The sequence below is a fragment of the Rousettus aegyptiacus genome, unplaced genomic scaffold (genome assembly GCF_014176215.1).
Source record: "Rousettus aegyptiacus isolate mRouAeg1 unplaced genomic scaffold, mRouAeg1.p scaffold_m13_p_9, whole genome shotgun sequence".
NCBI lineage: Eukaryota > Metazoa > Chordata > Mammalia > Chiroptera > Pteropodidae > Rousettus > Rousettus aegyptiacus.
In genome coordinates, this window is record NW_023416312.1 from 72,654,363 (window position 1) to 72,675,286 (window position 20,924).

At 36.7% G+C, this 20,924-nt stretch overlaps 1 protein-coding gene across 1 annotated transcript in view; it reads left to right on the forward strand.

The window, feature by feature from the left end:
- Positions 1–20,924, forward strand: part of WDR44 (WD repeat domain 44) — a 185,690-nt gene that overhangs the window by 106,808 nt on the left and 57,958 nt on the right. Inside the window, exon 20 of the transcript XR_001594393.2 lies at positions 16,864–16,949. The gene's annotated coding sequence lies outside the window, so the exon portion shown is untranslated. The remainder of the gene's footprint in view (positions 1–16,863; positions 16,950–20,924) is intronic.

Sequence of the window (20,924 nt, forward strand, 5' to 3'; positions counted from 1 at the left end):
ACACAGACCAGTGGAACAGAATCTAGAGTCCAAAAGTAAACCCATATTTATATGGGCAAATAATTTTTGACAAAAAAGCCAAAACATACAGTGGAGAAAGGAAAGCCTCTTCAATAAATGCTGCTGGGAAAACTGGAAAGTCACCTATAAAAGAATGAAACTAGACTGTTGTCTATCACCACACACCAAAATTAACTCAAAATGGATTAAGGACCTGAATATAAGACCTGAAACATTAAAATGCATAGAAGAAAACATAGGAACTAAACTCAAGGACCTTGGGCTTAAAGAGGATTTTATGAATTTGACCTCAAAGGCAAGGGAAGTAAAAGCAAAAATAAATGAATGGGACTACATTAAACTAAATAGTTTCTGCACAGCAGAAGATACTGTCAGCAAAGTAAAGAGAGAGCCATCTGAATGGGATAATATATTTGCAAGCGACACCTCCGATAAGGACCTAATATCCAAAATATATAAAGAATTCATACAACTCAATAGCAACAAAAAATCAAATGATCCAACTAAAAAAATAGAGGACCTGAAGAGACACTTCTCCCAAGAAGACATACAAATGACACCAAGAGAAAAGCAGTTAGTTACCTACAGGGGAGCACCGATAATACTGGCAGCTAATTTCTTAAAAGAAACTATACAGGACAGAAGGACTTGGCACAAAATATTTGACATGAAGAAAACCCAGGATCTACAACCAAGGATTATTTATCCAGCAAATCTATCATTTAGAATTGAAGGACAGATAAAGAGCTGCCCACAGAAAAATAAGCTAAATGAATTCACCAGCACCAAACCAATATTACAGGAATTGTTGGAAGGACTTCTTTAAGCTGTAAAATCATGTATCAAAAACAAATAAAAAATGGTAATAATGACATATTTATCAACAAGTACCTGAAATGAAAAAGAATTAAGTGCTCCAAAAGATAGGGATAAGAAAACAAGACTCCTACATATGCTGCCTACAAGTGACTCACTTCAGATTAAAAGACACACAGAGACTAAAAGGAAAGGAATGGAAAAAGATATTGCCTTGAAGGACCTAGAGGGTATTGCACTGAATGAAATGGGTCGGATAGAGAAAGACAAATATTGCATGTTTTCACGTATATGTGGAATCTATAGAACAAAATAACAACAATGACAAAAATGGAAAATTCATAGACACAATATTTTGAGGGCTACTAGATGGGGGTGGGGTTCAGGTTGATGATAAAAAAAGGCAAAGGGATTAAGAAGTTACAAATAGATACAAAATTGTCATGGAGATATTGCGTAGCATAAAGAAAATAGTTAAAATGTAAAATCTGTAAGGGATAAGAGGGGTACTACATTTAGTGGGGTGATCACTTTTTGAGTTACATAGATCTCTAATCACTATGCTGTACGAGTGAAACTAATATATTATTGTATTCCAAAATTATCGAATTGTATGATGTAAATATGAGCAACTAATTGTCTCTTATATTCCAATAAAACTGGGGAAAAAAGTAAAAAATAGGAATTAGAGAAAAAAACATTTAAATCAATTCTTCTGCATGCAAATTGGCTAACTTTTTATTAGAAGTTTTCAAGAATTTCTTTAAAATGATAGAGCATATCAGGGAGCAGCATGAGTTCTTGGTCTGCTATTAGATTTCGGACTTTGGTTAAATAATTCCCCCACTCCCTGCGCCTCAGTTTCCCTATGTGCAAAATAAAGGGTTTTACACAAGGATGTTTCATGTCCTTCCAGCTCTAACTGGTGATTTTGCCACCTAGTTCACCTAGTTTTTATTTTCCCTTCAGCAATCTGTTTCTAGGCCACTGTGTATTTTCAGTTTATCTCCACTAGAGGGTAGCCAGAGAAAGGAGACAAGTCTCAAAAAAGTTCCTTGGTCTATGTCCATGCCACCCTAAACAAGCCCGATTCAAGCCTGGTTAGTACTTGGATGGAAGACCCCCTAGGAAGACCAGGTTCTGTAGGTGTAAAAAATTAAAAAAAAATAATGGATTGGAAGCCGACAAGGTCCTTGCAATCTGTGAGGTCAACCAAAAATAAAAGTTCCTTGTACAGTTGTATTCTTTGTATCCAGTATTGACCAAAAAAAATAAAAGTGATGCAAGAAATTGATGTTACACGGACTAAAATGAAATTGGGATTTCTGTTAGTTTCATTTGTCTTTGCTATTGTGCTCCTTTATTACACAAAACAATTTTTGAGAGGTGTCTTACATAATTTTATTTTTATTCAATATAAGAAAATCAAGTATATATTCGCCTTGTCCTGATTGTTTATCCCTAGCTAAGAAATTCAGTCTTCACTAAATCAGCCTTCAAGGCCATCCCTTTCCCATTTTTTTTACTGTAACTTGCAATCAAGAATTCGATCTGAAAACTGCATCGATTTCCATTTAATTACTACAAAAACATCCAGGTCTCTGGACAACTTTATGATCAACTTTGTTTCCCATTACTCCCCAGAAATTATCTTATACCCCAGAGATGCATCTTTCTAGAAAAATCCCACAAACATACCCTTGGGATTTGTGGGGCTGACCCAGTTGTGGTATGATAGAAAGAGCTGCAAGATGAAGTCAAAAGAGCTCTCTGGAGAAATGGATGATTTCAGGCCTGGGCAAGGTAGGCACAAGATGAGTCTACAATGTATTGTTATGCCAGAAATTAAGGAAGAACTCAAAATAAATGATGGAATTATGTCACAAGGACAGGAACCATCTTGAAGGGGCCTTAGGTGAAATCTGTGACAAATTGAGAAGCAAAGTACAATAATGAATTATGAAACATTGAAAAAATAGAAAGCCGTGAGTCCATACCAATAATAAACAGATAAATAAACAAAATGGAGAAGGGAGGGATCTTATTTACAGTAGAGTGCAACTGGTGAAGCTGAAGGAAATGCTTCAGTTGGAAATCATCATTTTCCAACCATTAAGTTAAATGTCAGACAAAAATCATCATAAGCTTTTGAATAAGAGTAGGTTATTTGCATGATCTTAATGTACTGCTTGTTAATTGCATAGTAAAAAAATAACTGTACAGTGAAGAAAATGGACACCTTGTCCAAGTGATCAAAACTAACATAACTAGTGAGGTGCAGATGGACAACATGTGTCTCTAGATGTGAGACCCTAAGAAGGACCTAGCATCACTTATTTTCCTTGATATTAATAACATTAATATTTCATCTGAGAATACATCACCTGAATTTAATCATGAGGAAATATTAAACAAACCTCGAATAAGAAATGTTCTGTTGAAAAAAAAAGAGGAGGATGAGAATCATATTATTTAAAAATGTTAATTTGATAAAAGACAAAGTCTGAAAAAAAAGACAAAGTCTATGGAAATGTTTGTAGATTAAAGGAGACTACAGAGACATGATAATTAAATACATACCTTAAATACATACCTGATCCTAGACTGGATCTTATACAGGAGGGGGGATAATGCAAGAAAGGATATCATTGAGTCAATTGACAAAATTAGAATACACATGTGGTAATTAAATTTAATACACAATCGCATGAAATTATGTATTAAATTTACTGAAGTTGATAACTGTACTCTGGTCATGTAAAAGAATACCCCGATTCTTATGAAATATACACCAAGGTATTTAGAAGTAATGAGTCATAAATTATATAACTTATTCTCAAATGATTTAGAAAAAAATAGGAATATACTGAGAGAAAGAGCATATGCAAATGAGCTATAAGGGTAATAATAGGTAATTTTTATACTATTCTTATTGCAACTTTTCTGTAATTTTGAAATTATTTCTAAATTTAAAAGCTTAAAAGATGTGGTTACAAATGTGGTTACAGATCCTGACCTGATCTCTATGACCACAGGCAATTATTTACAGCAGAGGCAGTTACCAATCCACTTACCATGAGTCAGGCATTGTGCTAAGCATTTTACCTGCATTACCTCAGTTCTTGAAACAATATTTCAAAACCCGGTTGTATAGATGAGGAAACTGAGGCTCAGAGTTCAGTAATTTAACCAAGATCATCTAGTTATTAAGTGTCAGGGTTGAAATTTGAACTCAGGCTTGATACTAATACACTATTTCCAAAAAAGATAACAGTACTTAGTCATACTTTTTTTTCTTTTTACAAAGCAGTCATGATATTCTAAAAAAATATTTAGCTAATTTATTTAATATTGTGACAGTTTCTTTTCTGTTTTTCCCCACTGCTCACAGGGACAGAAGTCTTTGTCTAGTTTATTTAATGATAGATTCTCAGGCATCTTGAATAATGTCTGGCACCCAGTAGGTATTCACTAATGTTTTTAATGAAGACTAACACCTCAGGAGTGTTGGGAGAATTAAATAAGATGACATGTAAATAACACTTTGGTATCTTTTGCTGTGACTTTTGGACAAGTTTGTAACTTTTGAAAATTAAATTTATTGAGGTGATATTGGTTAGTAAAATTACATAGGTTTCAAGTGTACAATTCAATATGTCTTTGTATATTGCATTGTGTATTCACCACTCAAAGTCAAATTTCCTTCCATCACCGTATATTTGACACTCTTTACCCTCATCTAAGTCCTCCCACCCTTTCTCTCTTGTAACCACTAAACTGTTGTCTGTAAGTTTTTGTTTGTCTTGTTCGTTTGGTGCTTTCAGTTTTATAACTCACATATAAGTGAAATCACATGGTTCTCAAGTTTTTCTGTCTGACTAATTTTGCTTAATAATCCATCTTCTGGGTATCCACCTAAAAAATTTGAAAACATTTATTTGTAAAATATGCACCCCAATGTTCATAACAGCATTATACATGGTGGTCAGGAAGTGGAAGCAACTGAAGTGTCCTACAATAGATGATTGGCTAAAGAAGCTGTGGTACATATATACAATGGAATATTACTCAGCCATAAGATGAAATGAAATACTGCCATTTGCGACAACATGGATGGATCTTGAGATTATCATGCTAAGTGAAACAAGTTTGTAAATCTTGAGCAGAGTCCCTATCAGTTCTCACAAAGCTTTGTCTCTCAAAGCTTTGGGAGGGACGAATCTCTCCTCCTCAGAGAACAAAGGTGCATAGGCCTCTACCTTGCATGCTTGTGATCAGATAGAAGACAACCAGGCTACGAGGCATCTATGAAACACCTTAAAGGCACTAAGTTACAGGAAATATTTCATAACAAGACAGATTTTTAAATATGGGTAATTTCCAATCTTTTTTAACTCCTAGACACTGGCAAGGAAACTCTTCTTTTCCCAAGGGAAACAGATTATCCATGCCATTGGAAATGAAAGCGCGATGGTAATATCTCCATTCTACGAGCCTCGGAGAGGCTGAAAAATGGTAGGGGTGAGGGGATGGCAGGAAGTGGAAACTGAGGACCAGACCAAACAACACTGAAATTGCAATCGTGTTCTTAGCACATCATGCTAGCCTCACTTTAAGGAGGAAATAAAAAGAATGAATGAGAAAAAAATATATATATGCCAGCCAAACGAAAGTAAGCAGTAGTCTGTGGTTTTCGTGAGAAAAACGTCTGGCGTTGCTAACCACTTTATTGCAGCCCCTAACCCAGTGTCTGGCATATAGTAGGTACTCAGCAAATATTCATAAACTGATGAACAGTTAGTTTTTGCTGCAGTAACAACCCCCTAAATTGCAGATACTTACAACAACAAATATTTATCTCTTGCTTGTGGTTGTGTGGGCTGGCTATGGGTCTACAAGGCTCAACTAGCCTGGCTTCTTAGGCTTGGGTGGAGATTTGCTCCTCAATCCAGGCCCCACACCAGAGAGGATCAGTGTATGGCAGGGGTACAAGAAGGAAGCAAAAATACAAGATGCCTCTGACAGTCTCTGTTCATAACTGATACACTGTCATTTGGGCTCCTGACTATATTCTACCTGCTCTAATGGATGGAATATGCTGCAAAGTTGCATGGCAAAGGATGCAAAGGTATAATTTTGTTGTAGGGAGAAGGTAAGGATGAGAATAATACAACACTACAGATACTCTTGTCCATGCACCAGAACAGAACTTAGGTGGATATGAAGGCCTGTTTGTGTTATTCTGATTATAATTATTCATACATTTGTGGCTTATTTCAATATTAACTATCTCTTGCACTGGATAAGAGCTCCTTGAGGTCCAGATGGTGTCCAGTTTGGCTCATCATTGAATCCCCAGCATATAGAACAGTGCCTAGTATGTGGTAGATGCTTAAGAAATATCGTTGAAATTATGGATGAATAAATGGATCTCTGTATGTTTTATTAGAATTTTTACATGATCCACCTCTCCTTACAAAATCTCAGAGTATTTCACAGCTCAGTAATAAATGCCCTATAATTACTTCATAGAACAGAAGTCACTGCTAGGATTTATAAGAACAAATTCCAAAAGGACAAAGGTTTATTTAAAAGATTCTAGGCTATTTGTAGAAACATGGTGGAGTGAAAGACATCCCCAGATCTCTCCCCTTGAAACAACAATAAACCGAACATCTAAAACTCAACAAAATACACCCAAACAGCCCATCACACAACTGAGCATGGGATCTGTGCGTAAGAGCTACCACAGTTCAAAACCCTGGGTGTCAGGGCAGTGGACTAGGAGAAAAAAAGAAACTGTCTCGCGCGGCCACCAGAGCTACCTGTGGGAGGAAGGCAAGAGAAAAGCTGCTGTGAGTTCCCTGAGCAACCCTGCCTGGAAAACTTCTGAGTACCACCCAGCCAGAGGTAGGTCCCAGTCATCAGCAAAGAAAGCAGAGAAGCAGAATGGCAAAGAAACAAGAGTTGATTTTTACCGGCCATGGTTGCAAAACCAAGGCTGAGCAGCAGCCCCCAACCCCCAACCCAGAGAGCCCCTCCCCACATACCCTCTGAGACTAAACACCGCAGAGCCCCAGGGGAATCTGAGAAAATGCTACCAAAACTGTTGCTAACACTGACAGGGACTGAAATGAGGGTACTGAGCAAGAGTAAATATCTATCAGAAAATAAAAGGCATTTTTAAAGCTTTATATAAAGCAGGGATCCAAGAGGCTTAGATGTCACCTATTAGAAACCAAAAGAAAAGAGCTTTCTTTACAACGGGCTAGAGAGAGACCTCTATATAATAAATCTTCTTTCTAGAAAAAAAGCAGAATACATTTTCATTAATGCCCAGGTGGAGAAATAGTCCATTAAACTCATGAACAACCAAGGTAACAAGGCATCTCAGAAAGAAAGGGAAAAATCTCCAGAAAATAAGCTTACAGACAGAAAAATGCAACTCGAATAACAGAGAATTCAGGATGGTACTTCTGAAAAAACTAACTGAGTTTCAATACAAGTCACTTCATGAAGAATACAAAAGATAAGAAGTCTGGTAAGAATGTGAAGAAAAGGAAACCCTTTTGCACTGTTGGTGGGAATGCAAATTTGTGTAACCACTGTGGAAAATAGTCTGGAGGTTTCTTAAGGAATTAAAAATACAACTACCATATGATCCAGCAATCCCACTTCTGATTATATATCCAAAGGAAATAGAAACAGGATATCGAAGAGATATCTGCACCCATGTTCGCTGCAGCGTTATTCACAATAACCAAGATATGGGAACAACCTAAGTGTCTGTCAATAGATGAACAGATAAAGAAGATATGGCACAAATATACCATGGAATATTATTCAGCCATGTAAAAAAGGAAATCCTGCCATTTGCAACATAGGTGGACCTTGAAGCATTATGCTCAGTGACAAGTCGGACAGAGAGACAAATACTGTATGATATCACTTATATATGGACTCTTATAAAGCCTAACTTGTAAAGCCAGAGAGTAGAATGGGAATTATGAGGGGATAGGGGATAGGGAAATTGGGAAGATGTTATTTATGTGTACAAACTCGCAACCAGTGGATAAATAATTCATGGAGATCCAATGCACAGCATAGTGATATAAACAACAAAACTGTATTATAAACTTCAAAGTTGCTAAGAGACTATATATTGTTCTCACCACAAATAAAGAAATAATAATTATGGGATGTGATGCTACTAGTAGCAATGATATTGCAATATATCAGTGTATCAAACCAATGTGTTGTACACCTTAAACTTACACAATGTTACATATCAATTATATCTCGATAAAAATAAATTAATTTTTTAAAAGAGGTAAATTAAAAATAAATAAAGTGAGAGAGCATTTCAGGAAGCAGGAAGAAGTAGTACAAAGACCCTGAGATGTTGCATTTTCAGATGTTCTAATCAAAAGGAGACTTTTTGCTTAGAGGAGAGAGAGGACATGCCCTGGGAGATAGGGCAACAATGCCTGATATTCTACTACTAGCATCTTCTAGAGGCTGTGGCCAAAAGAAGTATATACTCACACATATGAAATTGGTATAATACTATATTTACAGTTTTTTAAAATGTCACTTTAACAAAATTAATATTACCATTTTTTTTCAAATCATTAACGAAAACATGATTTTAAATGGCCATACTATGAGACAGGTCAAGATGGCATAGAAGGTAGAAGCTGTGCACACCTCCTCTAGAGACCACACCAAAATTATAATGAACTATAGAACAACAAGCACACAGAGTCATTTGAGGTCTGGCTGAACAGAAGGCCTACACTAGGGACAAAAAAAGAGGTCACCTCAAACCAGTAGGAGGGGCAGAGATGCAAAATGGCCAGCTCCCACAACCATGTGCGGAGATCATAAAAGGGCTCTCTTGGCTACAGAGCCACCTCCCCCATCTGAGGAGTGAAGAGTCTCACCCCCACATTGGGCTCCCCAGCCTAGGGTTCCAGTGCCAGGAAGAGAAGTCCCCACAACCTCTGGCCGTGAAAATCAGTAGAGGTTACAGCTGAGTGAAACGGGGGGGGGGGCTGCAGGAAGTAGAGACCTTACTCTTAAAGGGCCCATGCCCAGACTTAACACACTGATGGACTCACTTTCTCTGAGCTTCGGACTGGGAAAGCTTCTCAAGGAGAGCCAGGGCCGTACAGGGAGCCAGTGAGCTGTCTGGCTTCAGAACAAGGGTTTGAGGGGAGGCTTTCTCCTGGGCAGAAGTGCTAGCAGAAGCCATTGTTCCTTTGTTGAGCCTTCTCCACTTCCAGCCATCAGACTCAGGCACCACCATATCTGAATTGCCATCAACCTGAATAGCACAGGTCACTCTGCCCAAGATATTCCCTGAGACTCCACCTCTTTCAACTTGTGGGCCCACCCACACTGCTTCCAGTGGTTTATTCCACACAAACGTCCTGTCTTGGCTCCTCCTGGGGGCTTTCATAAAATCTCTCAAATGCTCATGAAATCCATTGAAGCAGCATCTGTTCTCCAAGTGCCCTGTGCCTCTTGCTGAGCTGTCTCAAGCTCTGCACTAGCGGCAGCTGACCTCAGTTTCTGGCTTGACTTCTCGAGGCAACTGCAAACTCAGCACAGGTAGCAGGCATATGTGTATTGCATGGTGACTCTTACCAGATGGCCCCAAAAGTGCATAGGCTGCAACTGAACTTAGCCTGCAGCTGGACCCCTCCCAGGACTGTGCCGCTGGGACCCACAAGACACCTACTACATAAGGCCACACTACTAAGAACAGGAGACTTAGGAGCCCTACTTAATACTCAAAACAGACACAGGGAGGCAGACAAAATGGGGAGACAAAGAAGCATGTCCCATATGAAAGAAAAGAACAAAGCCCCAGAAAAAGGACTCGGCAAAATGGAGACAAGCAACCTACCAGATGCAGAGTTCAAAACACTGGTTATAAGGATGCTCCATGAACTTAGGGGAAGAGTAGATGAACTCAGTAAGAACTTTAACAAAGAGATTGAAAACATAAAAATGGAAATAGAAAACATAATAGGGAGCCAGTCAGAAATGAAGGATATAATATCTGAGATGAAGAGTACATTAGAGGGAATCAACAGATTAGGCGAAGCGGAGGATCGAATCAGCAATTTAGAGGATGGGGTAGCGGAGAATACCCAATCAGAACAGCAACAAGAAAAATGGAATCCAAATATATGACGATAGTTTAAGGGGCCTCTGGGGCAACGTCAAGCATAACAAAATTCTCATCATCGGGATACTAGAAGAGAGAGGGAGAAAGAGCGGGGGGGGGGGGGGGGGGGGGGGGGGGGGGAGAGAGAGAGAGAGAGAGAGAGAGAGCGCGCGCGCGCGCAAGGAAATAAAAACCTATTTGAAGAAATAATGATGGAAAACTTCCCTCACCTGGTGAATGAAACAGACGTACAAACCCAGGAAGTTCAGAGAGTTCCAAACAAGATGAACTCAAAGAGGTCCACACCAAAACACATTATAATTAAAATGTCAAAGGATGTGGATGTACAAATTGGTAGTTACAAAATAGCCATGGAGATAGAAAGTATAGCATAAAGAATATAGCTGATAATATTGTAATAACTATGTACAGTGTTGGAGGAATGCTGGATTTCTTGGGGTGATCACTTTGTGCTTTATATAGATATTTAATCACTATGTTGTATACCTGAAACTAATATAATATTGTATGCCAACTATAATTAAAAATTTATAAAATATATTTAAAAATAAATAAATGGCTATACTATAACAGATTTAATAGTTATATTCAACATGTAGATTTATTTTCAATTTTTCAAGATAATGTTATTCTAAAAAAATTTTTAAATAATGTTGTGGTTGACATATCTGTATACAAGTTCTAAAGCAACAATGTTTAAGTTTTTAAAGAAAGGTTTTTTTGTAAAATTAATATATGTGGTCTTGATTTTTAGAAAATCAAAACTTTTTCCCAAACACATATATGGTAGTTTTTCTATATGCCAAATATGTAGCTACTGCTTAAATATTTATAGCAGCCTTAAAAGTGTTTTCTTATTGTAAGGTAGTTTCTGCCTTTTGTTCTTTTCTACTCTGATGGAAGATTTAGGGACTGTTGTCACTCTTTCAGCTAAAAGAATTGATCTTCAGTTTAGCACTATGTCAACAAAACTCTGATGCTCTCTTCTTTTTTATGTCTTCTTCTTTCTTCGGACACCAAGTATTTGATTCCAGAAAGAGAGATTCTGACCAAGTTGATTACTAACACCCATAGTGGGCAGAGACTATTGCAAAAAGCCAACTCAGATGTTGCCAGCCAGTCTACAGAGTGACATCATTGGCTAAGTACCCATCTCTGGTCCAAATTATTGGCTACTGTTAAGGAACAGCCCAGTGCAACTTGCTTCAACAGGGAATTATGGGATTAGATTGGAATAGTAGGCATAGCCAATACTGAGATTTATATGTCTAGCAAGGGAAGAGAAGCTTTCTTTCCCCATCATTGGGTACTCTACAGAACATTTATGTATAGAGGCCAATACAAGCACTCCACAGGTAAGGTCAGAGAATTTCGCTTTGCTCTCTCACAAACATCTCAAACTCAGCATGTCCAAAACGTTACTCTTGATCTCTTCTCTAAAGTTCTCTGCAATCCCCATCAGTCTTTCCCATATTAATAAGTGGCACAGCCATCCGGCCAATTTTTAAAGCCCCAAATCTGGAAGTCATCCTTGGTCCTTCATTCCTATCTTGTCCTGACATTCATTCTTCAACAGGCTCTATATGTATATCCAAAAAAAAAAACCCCAAAACATTATACATTATATATATATATATATATATATATATATATATATATATATATATATATATATCTTGTCTGCATATTTTCATCCTTACTTCTTCCACTCTAGTCCCAACTACCATCTACCATCATCTCTCACCTGAGCTACAGTAATTACCTCCTAACTGGTCTTCTTGGTTCCATTCTTGGACCTTATAATCTATTCTTCACAAAGCACCTGTAGTAATCTTAGAAAAACATTAAGTTGGATGATATTCTTCTTTGGCTTGAAACTCTTCAACAGTTTCTCATTGTTTTTAGAAAAATGAGGAGGTTGAACTAAAACTCTACAATGTCTACTCTGGATCAAAAATGCTCTGCTTCCTGTGAGGCACGGATGTAAAAATAGGAAAGGCATATTTGAGGATTAATGAGTAAAATCAGCCCAGCGAGAAAGGTGTTAAAAATGACGTAAATGATTTGAAAGATATTTGGGGGTCAGGTGCAGTGCTTTGACTTTATTCTCCAGATAATGGGGGATCCCATGAGGGTTTTAAAACAGAAAGACATGAGGAAAAAAACAGTCTTTGGAAAAGACTTAACTGAAGGCAATGTGCACTCTATTGTTGTCAGCAAAGACTAAAAAATAGAGTGGTAACAGTGGGGATGGGAAGAAAGGAATAACTACTGTATATGTATAGAATGAATCAAAATATTGCAGAGAATAGTTCAGCATCAGAAAATAATTTAATGTAAATCACTATTTAATATATGAAAGTGAAAAAATATGTGATCATATCAATATATCCAGGGAAAGAAAGTATCTGATGAAATTCATCACTCATTCATGATAAAACTGTGGCAAGCTTGGAATAGAAGAGAAGATTCTTAAGTTGATAAAGAGTATCTACCAAAAAACAGCAAATATCATCCTTAATGTTAATAATACTTTAGAAGTATTCTCATTAATATGGAAATCGTGCCTGCTATTCAACACTATACAGGATGTTGTACAATGCTAAAATGATCCAGACAAGACACTGTAGATTTTTTAGTTCAACTTCTTCATTTTTCTAAAAACAATTAGAAACCTTTGAAAAGCTTTATGCCAAAGAAAAATATCATTCAACTTAATGTTTTTCTAGATTACTATGGCTGCTTTCTGAAGAATGAATTGTAGGGGCCAAGAATGGAACCAAGAAGACTAGTTAGGTGACAATTACTGCAGTTCAGGTGAGAGATGAGAGCAGCATAAGAAAGAAACAAAAAAGTGTAAGAATTAGGAAGAAACAAAGCTGATGTTACTTGCAGATGATGTGATTGTCTCTACAGAAAATCCAAGATAATCCACAAACTATTAGAACCTATAAGAGAACTCAACAAGATTGCTGATACGAGACCAATGCTAAAAATTCAATAGGTTCTCTATAATATAATGGCTAATCCAAAAAAAAAAGAGGATAAAAGATCACACAATAAGACTAAACTATTAAAGAACTAGCTTTTTGTTAAGTAAATTTAACAAAATATATATGAAATCTTTTGGTGAAAATTATAAGATGACATTACTAATGAGAGAGGTACGCCATGTTCAGTGTACATGTTCATGTTCATGATCTATAAATTCAATACAATTTTAATAAAAACCCCACAATTTTTTGTGTGAAATTTAATGTCTATCCTCCAATTCATATAGAAAAGTGTCAATAATCAACACATTTTGAAGAACAATATGAAAAATTTTCATTACCAGATATAATAACTTATTATAAAAATATAACAATGAAGACATAGTGACACAGGGATGGATAAGAGGTTTAATGGAGTGGAACGGAGAACCCAGAACAGACTTACCCATATATGGAAACATGGTATATGACAGAGGTGACTTTACAAATAAGAGGAGAGAAGATAGACTGTTTATTAAATGGTGCTAGAATATAGGTTGTCGAAATTGAAAGAGGTTAATAATATTAGATCATTACCACACACCATGCACAAAAATAAATCCCAATCTGATTAAATACTTAAATATGAAAACAATGTCAATGTTTTTAGAAGAAATTTTGATAATACCAAATAATCATGAGGATGAGGAGAAAGGGGGATTTTCATAAATTGCTTGTGTGTAACTGTCCCATCGCTTTGAAGAACAATTTGCTAATTTATGGGAAAGGTACAGGAGAGTCTAGCCAATGCTAATGGGCCTGCCTTTACAAACTCCAGAAAGCTCTTACATAGGTGCACAAGGAAACATGTACAAAAATGTTCATTCCATTATCATCCATGATGGTGAAAAACTGGAAATAACCTACAAGTCAGTTGGAGAATGGGAAATAAATTGTAGTATATTCATACAATAAAATAATGTATAATAGTTCAAAGGAATAAATCAGATATATATGTGTTAATATGGATAACACTAAAAAATCATGTTGAATTACAAAAACAAGTTGGAGGATGATATGTATACTACACCATTTATGTAAAACTTTAAAATACACAAAACAATATATGGTTTATGGATAAATGTATATGCAGTAAAAGTATAAAACCTTGCATGGGAAGTTATACACAGAATTTAGATAATGATTACCTCTAAGGGATTGAGGAAAGGTAGAGAGGAGATTTCAAATATATTATTAATGTTTTACTTTTTGAAAAACTGAAAAAAAATGTTCTAACTATACAAGGAGATGGATGTTAACTAAACTTATTGTGGTAGTCATTTCACAATATATGTATGTGAAGTCATTATGTGGTATACCTATAGAGATGTATGTCTATTACATCTCAATAAACCTAGAAAATTTTGAAGAAAGAAAAGAAAAACTCTGAGCCCAAATGGCAACATATTAAGATTTATCAAGTCTGAGTGGGTTTTAAACAGGTGTTTATTGCTTGCTCCTTCCTGCATGTTTGAAATATTTCATAAATTTGAAACATTTTTTTTTTTAAAAAAGAATCAACAAGACTAGGTGATTGATAGAGTGTTGGTGTAAAGTCAAGAAGAGAGTCAAAAATGACTCAGGTTTTATGTCCGGTAATGATGTCATTGGCAGGAAAAAAAAGAAGATAGGGAAGCTGGCTTTGTGGTAGATAAGGAGCTTTATTTCTGACATGTTCAGCTTAAGGCAACAGCAGAACAAGCAGCTAGAAATGCACATTAGGATGTATGAAACTGTAAGTGTGGAGAGGAAACTAGCCTGCCAAGGAGTGGCAAAGCAGAACAAATGCCCTGTGCCCCTGTCTTTCTTGATGTCACAAGGACTAGTCCATAAGAATGTTTAAGGGAGAAGAGATTCCAGAGGGAGGGGATGAGGAACAATGAGGATTGAAGAAAGGTTATCGAATACGGTGATGACTTTCAAGTAAGAAGATTGTTTGACACAGTGATGAGAGTCCAGGTGGCAGGAAGCTAAGGAACAAGTGAGTGGCAATTAAAGGGGAAGCAGTGGTAGCCCATTCGTTTTAGAAGATGGACAATGAAAAGGAGGGGAGAAACTATAGTTTAAGGATAAATATATTTGTAGCAAAAGTAGGAAAACTTCCATGGGAAGTGTATCACAGACTTCATGTATGTATATATGCACATGTTCACATGTGTGTGTGTGTGTGTGTATATATATCTTAGTCTGTTCAGGCTGCTGTAACAAAATATCATAGAATGGGTCACTTAAAAACAACAGAAATTTATTTCTTATAGTTCTGAATGCTGGAAGTCTGAAATCAAAGTGCCAGCATTGTCAGGTGAAGGACCTCTTCAGGTCACAGACTTCTCGTTGCATCATCACATGCTGGAAGGGGCTAGGGAGCTCTGTGGGGTCTCTTTTATAAGAGCACTATTCCCATTCATGAAGCTTCTACCCTCATGACCTAATCACCTCTCAAAGGGCTCACTTTCTAATACCATCACACAGTAGTAGAAAAAAAAATCTCAGGAGTACTGTGAGGAGTACAAGAAGTCAAAAATGCATTGACTCTGTAGACATTTTCATCCATTTCAAGAGAAAATTAAAGCAAGGTCAATAGTCATTAAGGATTAGACACAAAGACTAAATCCTCTAAGAGGGAAAAATTGCTCTCTCACTACTAGCAGCAAAACAATACAATGACAAGGCAATGAATGTTGAGAGATCTGGGCTCTGTTACATTCACAAATCAGGAGATAAGAGCAAGTGACTATCTAAAGTCACTGAACTGGAGGAAGTCCAGAAAATTAAGGAAAGAACCAAGGAGATGGAGTAGGTTCCACAGGATAATACTAAACGGTATTCCCCATGTGTATTTGACCGAGGCCACTCTGAAAATTATCACATGCCAGTGGAATTCCACCAGGAACTCAAGATATAATGCTCATTTGAATTAAAGTCAAAAACTAAAGAACAAAGACATTTTGCTGAGAAATTACTTGCTCTAAGAAATTATTACGATTTGATTCAAATGCTTTATAAACTTTATAAGATACCAAAATACCTATAATAACACACTTAGAAAATTGAATTATTTTTATATTATTAAGAATAAAATATATTAAGCTCAGATATCTTGTATTTTTAAGTGTTGTTATAAAATGTGATATATTAAAAGCAGTGTTTAAAAACAAGAAAAGGGCTTTTTGTGTATTTTTATCATGTATGTTCATATTATAAACAATGATGCTGCATAGGAATTTGATAGCATTCAGTCATTCAACAAATATTTATTGTGCATCTACTATGTGCCAATCACTGTTCTAGGTTCTGTAGATATAGCAATGGCTAAAACAGACAAAAAGTTCTGCCCATAGAGAGCTTATATTCTACTAGGGAGAGACAAATATTAACAAAATATATAGGTAATAAGTCCTTTGGGGAGAAAAGAAAATAAGGAAAAGAATAGGGAGTGTGGGATGGGCGTAGGTTGCTATTTTAAATAGGGTGTTCAGGGAGGGCCTCACTGAAAACGTAGCATTGGAGCAAAATGTTGGAAGGAGAGCAGAGAGGAAGCCACGGGGATATCTGAAGTAACAGCATTCCAAAAAGAGGTGACAGCAAGTGAAAATGTCTAGAGGCTGGAGCCTACCTGGAATATTTGAGAATCAGCAAAGAAGCCAATAGGCCTGGTGTGAGTAAACCATGGGGAGAATAGAGAGGAGGGCAGAAAAATCACCAGAGTATGTGAACCATTGTTAGAACTTTGGCTTTTGCTGAGTGAAATGAGGAGCCAGTGAAGGATTCTGAGCAGATTGACTTTCATTTTAACAGAGTCACTGACTGCTATGTTGTGAACAAACTGAAGGGGCCAGGACTGCAAGCAAGGAGACCATGTGGAATGCTGATGCATTACCTAAGTAAGAGATGATGGTGCTTTGAACCAGAGTATCGGCAGTGGAGGTGGTGAGAAATTGCCTTATAGTTTGAAAGTTGAGCTCCATTTGTTGATTGACTAGATGTAGGGTGTGAGAGAAAGAAGTCCAGATGGCTCCAAGGCTATGAGTCTGAACAACTGGAAAAATGGAGTTGCCATTAACTGAGGTGTATAAACCTTTGAAATGATTTTGAGGGAAGATGAGAAGCTTCGTTTTGGACATATTAAATCAGTAATACCCCTACTAAATCCAGGTAAGGCAGTTGAGCTGACACTTGGTTGTACAAGTCTGCAGTTCAGGGAAGAGATCTAAGCTGAAGAAGTAAATTTGGAGGTTGTCAGCATATAGATCTGTGCTGTCAAATATAGTAGCCACTAGCCACATTTGGCTATGAAACACTTGAAATGAGGCTAGTCTGAATGAGACGTGCTGTAAGGGCAAAATGAGCACTAGATTTCAAAGATTTAATACAGAAAAAAAGGGAAATATTACATTAACGATTATGTGAAATTATAATATTTTGAATATATTGGGTTAAAGAAAATACATTAAAATACATTAAAATTAATTTCACCTGTTCTTTTGACTTTCTGAGCATTACTACTGGAAGATTTACAATGCTATGTGGCTCACATTATTTTTCTATTGGACAGCGCTGGTGCAGATAGTATACAGAACCATCAAGGGAGTGAGAGAAGTAGCTAGAGAATAGGTCCAAAGACTGAGCCTTCAGGCATGCCAACATTGACTAAATAAACACACACACATACACACACACTCACCCTTATTGAGCTAGAATTGTAAATAATAAAACACTCATTTTGTATATACATGTATGTATGTATGTATATCTGTGTAACTTCCACCCTCTTATATTTTGTTTTCACTGCAACCTAATATGAAGAAATTTTTTTTTGTAATAGATACAATTGGAGCAAAGGGATAAACACAAACACTTTGTTTTATAACATCATTACTCTTTAAATCAGCTGTTTCAGAATTCATTATTTCACTCTAGATAACTCTTGATTTTTTAGAAATCGAAGACTGTAATAGTTTATATCCACTTGTAATTATTCTAATTCCATCTTTGCTAGATTCAGACTCTGAGCCCTGTAAGACTCTGTTTTTTGTTTATTTTGTTTATGTGTTCATTTGTTTGTTTGTTTATAACCTTTCTTTCAACCAATATCCCAGGGGAATGAGGAGAATGAGTTTATATAGCACAAGGCCACTTGCAGACAGCTGAGCAGACTGTCCCTACACATCTCCAGGGGGCTGCCATTAGAATAGCCTAGGATGTGATTGGTGCTCTCTAGAATTGCTCAGTATGGCAGCCCCAGTGGTTCATATGTTTAAAATGTGATTCTGAATGTCATAGAAACTGCAATCACTAGGCAGATAGTATATTTCAGTATGATGTCTAATTGGTAAATACTGCCTATAAATTAATTCTATAACATGTTTTCATTCTCCTAGTATCTTTTATGGACGTTCAGTAGATGTTTGACATGCCAAATCATTTTAAAAGGCAGGACATTATATAATAATAACAACTATATGAATGTGTTCCTTTAGACATCACCATTCCCAATATTCTCTGGCTTCCTGGGCAGTATTTCTTTGCCATTAAACCAGCACATGAAAGCAGTTTATCAGGGTATTATTATTTCAGGCTTTTAAAGTAAAGAAATTCCTGAGTTTGGCAAAATGTGGGAGAGTGAGAGATGTCCCCAGATCTCTCCCTTTGACACAACAATAAGCTGAACATCTAAAACTCGACAAAAACACTCAAACTGCAAACCAGCATGTCTGAGTGTGGGATCTGTGCATAAGAGATACCACAGGTTGGAATCCCAGGAGTCCAGAGGTAGATTGGGAGACACAAAGAAGCTGCCTTGCAGCTGAAGCTCCCAGTAGTAGGAGGGGGAAGGGAGAAGGTGTGGTGAGTTACCGGAACAGCCCTGCCTGGGAGAGTTGTGAGCTCCACGTGGCCGACGGCAGGGCCAAGTCATCAGGGCAGAAAGCAGAAGCGAGACAGCAAACAACAATTGATTTTTACCAGTCGCAGTTGCAAAACTGAGGCTGACCAACAGCCCTCAACTGCCAACACAGAGGGCCCCTCCCCCCATATCCTCTGAGATCAAACACCATGGGGCCTCAGGGGAATCTGAGCAAACACTACCAAAACTGTTGCTAAAACTGACAGGGACTAAAACTGAGGGTAGTGAGCATGATTAAATAAATATCAGAAAAGAAAAAGGCATTTTAAGGCTTTATATAAAGCAGAGATCCAAGAGGCTTAGAAGCCACCTATTGGAAACCAAAAGAAAAATGCCTTCTTTTCAGTAGGCTAAAGAGAGACTTTTATATAATAAATCTTCTTTCTGGAAAAAAAAAAAGAAGCAGAATACAATTCCATTAATGCCCAGGCAGAGAAATAGTCCTTTAAACACCATGAATAACCAAGATGATAAAGCATCTCAGAAAGAAAGAGAAAAATCTCCAGAAAATAAGATTACAGACGTGGAAAAATGCAACTTGAATGACAGGGAATTCAGGATGGTACCTCCGAAAAACTCAATGAGATCCAAAATGGTCATATCAACAGTTTAAGGAATTGAAAAAAACTACTAGATGAGCAGAATGAGATCTTCAGAAAGGAGATGATTGAAACCCTCAAAAAGAACAGAATAGATTTTATGGGGATAAAGAGCACACTGCAAGAGTTGAAAACTGATATATCAAGCTTAGGAAATAGAGTCAACCAACTGGAGGAAAGAGTCAGTGATATCAAAGACAGAAATCTAGAAGTAAGTCAAAAGGAAGAAGAGAGAAACCGAAGAACGAAAAATAATGAAACAGAAATACAAGAACTAGCTGATAACATCAGGAGAGGAAACATAAGAATAATTAATGGGCATATCATACATGAGGAAAAGGAGCAGGGACTAGAAAGCATTTTCAGACAAATAGTTCACAAGAATTTCAACAATCTAAGGAATGAGCTGGAGCTTGGAATTCAAGAAGTTAACAGAGCACCTTGTTATCTCGACCCAAAAAGGCCTTCACCAAGACATATTATATTAATATTATGAAAAATCAACAATAAAGACAGAATTCTTAGTGCAGCCAGGAAAAAGAAGATGGTACTCTATAAAGGAAAACCGATTAGATTATTATCAGACTTCTCAGCACCAACTTTAAAAATCAGAAAAGAGTGGAATCAAATATTCAAATTAATAAGTGAAAGGAACTATCAACCTAGAATAATGAATTTGTCTAAGCTCTTCTTTAGATATGAAGGAGAAATTAAGACCTTTCTGTACACACAAAACTTGAGGGAATTCTCCAGTAGGAGGTCTGCACTACAGGAAATACTGATAGGGGTCAGGTCACCTAAACCAAAATGACAATAAAAAGACATAATTAGGAGTAAGGTGACTATCAGACAAAGAGAACCAGAGGACTGCACCCCTTACTAAGAATAGGGCATTATAAGCTTAAATAATAAGAAGAGATTTCCCATAGCAAGATAGTAAGAATGTTCAGCATACATAGGGACAAATTGAATGACAATCACTGAAAAGGGGAGGATTCAAAGATGCAAATTTGCAAAAGTAAATGGAGAAAAGACACAAGCAGAAGAAAATTGATGATCGTATATATATATAACTGTACTTTACATATTTGCAATAGTAACCACACACAGGAGATTCAGAACTGAAATATTAACATAAAACAAGAAAAAAAACAGAGGGAAAATACACAACAGCCAACCACAATAAAGAAAAAAGAAACACAAGGAGAAGGAAGCAATGGAAACACCAAGCTACCAGAAATCAAAAGATAAAATGGCTATAAGAAGACCTCATATTTCAATAATTACCCTAAATGTAAATGGGCTGAATCCACCAATAAAAAGGCACAGGGTTGGAGAATGGATCAAAAAACAAA